This window comes from Manacus candei, unplaced genomic scaffold (genome assembly GCF_025592945.1).
Source record: "Manacus candei isolate 608988 ecotype Guabito, Panama unplaced genomic scaffold, ASM2559294v1 h1tg000037l, whole genome shotgun sequence".
Classification (NCBI taxonomy): domain Eukaryota; kingdom Metazoa; phylum Chordata; class Aves; order Passeriformes; family Pipridae; genus Manacus; species Manacus candei.
Window position 1 is genome coordinate 18343824 of NW_026138085.1, and position 3563 is coordinate 18347386.

At 53.4% G+C, this 3563-nt stretch overlaps 1 long non-coding RNA gene across 1 annotated transcript; it reads left to right on the forward strand.

Moving 5' to 3' along the window:
* Positions 1 to 1868: 1868 nt before the first annotated feature.
* LOC127473617 (uncharacterized) lies at positions 1869 to 2816 on the forward strand. Its single transcript, XR_007905533.1, has 2 exons — positions 1869 to 2063; positions 2485 to 2816. It is a non-coding gene; the product is annotated as an uncharacterized LOC127473617 (long non-coding RNA).
* Positions 2817 to 3563: the final 747 nt, after the last annotated feature.

The following is a 3563-nucleotide window of genomic DNA, read 5'->3' on the forward strand; positions in this document are numbered from 1 at the left end:
AGCCTTTGACTTCCCCAGTGCACTTAATTTTCTTGTTCTCCTCTCTTTCGGGACAGGGAAAATCGTTGACTTGGGTCCAGCAATGCCGAATGTGTTGGGGTGTGAGCAGCCAAAGGCAACAGGCTCCAGCACCACCGACCGGTGCTGGGGGCACCTGGTGCAGCCCGTGGGGTGGGGTGGGGTAAGTCAGAGGGACACGTTTCTCTCCTCCTGGCTGTTGGCATTTGCTCCCTGGGCACTGGCTCTGTTTCCACTGCAGGTTGGTCCTTGCCGTGCTGGGAAGGGTGGAGAGGAAGGGGTGAAGGGCTGGGTGAGCGTGGGGTCCCCGAGCTGTGGGGTTGGGCTGTGCTGAGTGGGGCAGGTGGGTCCCCGTTGGTGAGCCTGAGCCTTGGCTTGGGGGTTCAGGAGCCCGGGGGGCTGAGCTTTGCAGCTCTGCCAGGGCTGGGGCTGACACAGCGCTGGGGGAGAGCCTGGAGCTGGGCTGGGCCGGGGGACAGACGCAGGGGAGCTGGGGGAGGGTTTGGGACTCCCTGGGGGAAAAGGAGGGATGGATGGGCTGGATGGAGCCACGGGCCTATGTTCCTGGGAATACACTTGTCCAGGGCACTGGGATCTGGGTCAAACTCTAGTTCCCCTCGTCTCCAGGGGTGCAGGGTCTGAGGGATTGGATTTCCCTGGGGGTTTGCAGGAGACCAGGAGTGAGAGGAAACGCGGTGCCAGAGCAGGCCGTGCTTGCCTCTGAGGACAGAGAGCCTGTGGGCTGAGGTGAGATTATTGCTGTGAGTGTTGGGATGAGCATTCCAGGGAATGGGGAGCTTGGAATTCCAGGTGCTGATGGAACCATCGCCTTAGGTGTGTTTAGTTTGTGTCTGTGGGAGCTGGGATTCAGGCTGGAGAGCTGTTGCTGGGAACAAAGGGTGGAGAAAACCTGCTCCCACGGATGTGTAAAGAAGGATGAAGTAGCAGAGAAGGGGAGTATTTCTATTCAGTATCAATATTCTCCATGTGGGATGGAGCAGCAATGGGGGTGGTTGGGTTTGGCCTGGACCAGTCGGGATCTGCCATAAATAACCCAACAGATCCTGGACCCTCACTGGACATGTCCAGCCCCTCAACAGAAACCCAAGTTGTTCATTAACTGTTACAGAGGAAAAATGATTGGTAATTGCTTCGGATCTGTGGAGAATCTCCTTTGGAATGATAAAGCAGAGAGCGTACCAAGGCAGGCAGAGCATTTCTTTTGGCTTTTTTTTTTTTTTTTTCTGGTTTGTCATTTTCTCTTTGGCTTCAATGCATTTTGTGTGCTCCTGTTCAGGAAGCAGCATATTTTTACCTTGAAATTCAGGGTGGTTTTGTTTGATTGTTTAGGGTTTTTTTCTTTCCCAGTTGAATCAGGCCTTCCATGCATAGTCCAGTGTTGTCCTACAGGACTGCTTTGGTGCTGGGTCAGAGAGAGAGAAGGGGAATGACTTTTCATTCTCTTCCAAGCACAAGTGGGAGGTTGTCTTGTCCCTCCCCAAAGCACTGCAGGCACATGGGAGTAGCTCAGTGCTGGCCCAGTTCTTTGAGAAACACCCGTGGGGGAGAGGTTTAAGTCTTAATGACAACGCTCTGGTCTCTTGATGGCAAAGACTGGGTCCTCCAGTCCCAGCCTGATGAGGGAGAACAGGAACCTCTGTTCTTCATGGCAAACCTTCTGTTACTCCTTGTGCAGTCTTTTCTTTCTGTTGTATGTGTTACTGTCCAGAATCTCTCTAAGGAAAGCTGTTAGAAATTTAGAGGTAGGACTGGAATTTGGGTCTGTTCCCTACAAACTCCTGCGACACCTGAAGGACCGGGCTGATGACTGCTCTTAACAAAGGTGGTTTATTAATATTCCGTCAGATTTCCCTCAGCTCTGGGCAGGGCAGGCAAGGGATAGGGTTGGGAATTGTGCAAGCAAGACCTGTTATTTCTCCTGTGCGTGTGTCAGTTTGGCAGGGCTGGGACAAAGAGGACTCGTGCGGGCACCTCCAGAGACAGCGGGAACGGGAGCGTGCTGCGGAGAAGGGAAATTCCAGGGGGTGGGTGCCGAGAAATTTGTCCTTCCCTTGCCCTGTGCTCTGCACTTAGCAATGGGTCGAGTGCAGAAGTTTCCTGGGGACCCTGGGAAATGATGCCGGGTCTGCTAAGAAAAGTGGGGCCAAAGGAGCAGGACCTGGGTCTGCCAGCGTGGGAGAAACAAGGGACGGGTCATCCTCTGCCTCCAGGAGGGAGGGCAGCAGGAAAGGCCACGGACTAAAGCACTGAAGTGCCATTCCCCAGGGAGCCCCTGCCCAGCACTGAACTTGCTTCTGCACTTGCTGTCCCTTTCCCAGCGGAGCCGAAGCGTCGGGTGCGGCTGCCGGGGGGATGGAGCTGCCAAGGACAAACTGGGAGGGTGTTTGCGAGGGAAGGGGGTAGAAGGAGCTCTTGATGTGCTTTTTTTACTTCTTCATCCCGCAGAATTGCCACGAGAGGAAATACTTCAGAGGGGCTTCCCTCCAGAGAAGCCCTGAATATGCCAGGAGGTTTCAGCCGGGAGGAAAGGAGCTGTGGAAGAAAAGCAGCCTAAAAATAGCCAGTGGGGATCATCAGGTTTTCCAGCCAAGGAGAGAGATGAGGGAATGGGGTTCCAACTCCTAATGATTTGGTGGGTGCAGGAATGATTTCTGTGTGTTTTCCAGTCCCTTTGGATTCCTGGGATGATTTTAAAATGATGGCTTTAGCAATCAACTAAATCGCAGATGTTGTTTATGAGAGGAAATGATGCCAAATAAATGCAGAGTTTTGGGTCAGTTTTTGGGATGATTTGGGTCAGTTTTTGGGGTCATTGTTTGGGGTGATTTGGGTCAGTTTTGGGTCAGCTTTTGGGATGATTGGGGTCAGTTTTGGGTCACTGTTGGGGGTGATTTGGGTCGGTTTTGGGTCAATTTTTGGGGACTTCTGGGTGTGACTGGGGGTTGTTGGGGAGCACTGGGTGTGACTGGGGGTTGTTGGGGAGCACTGGGTGTGACTGGGGGTTGTTGGGGAGCACTGGGTGTGACTGAGGGTTGTTGGGGAGCACTGGGAGACCAAATGAAAAATAAAGAGAATAAAAAATAACCGAAATAAAAAAGGAAATAAAATACAAAAGAAAATAAAAAAAAAGGCAAAAAAACTAAAAAGGAAATAAAAGGGAAAGGAAATAAAAGAGAAAAAAAAAAAAGAAAGCCCTTCTTGGGCACCCCCTTTCCTCTCCTCCCCCCTCCCGAACCGTAAATTGCGGGGTCATCACCCCTAAAATGTGAGACGGGGACCCCAAAATGTGGGTGGGGGAACCCCAGGGAGCCGAAAAAGTGGAGGGGGAGCCGCAGTAAGAAAGCGAAGCCGGGCGGTCGGGCGGCAGGGTGGGGCGGGAAGCCAAGGTGGCGACGCCAGCGCATGCGCAGTCGTCGGCAAGACGCCGGCGATCACGTGGTAAGTACGGGCAGGGGGGGGAGAGGGACCGGCGACGCATGCGCAGTGGCTCTCGTGCCAGGGCAACGCTCCCTGCTCGAGTTAAG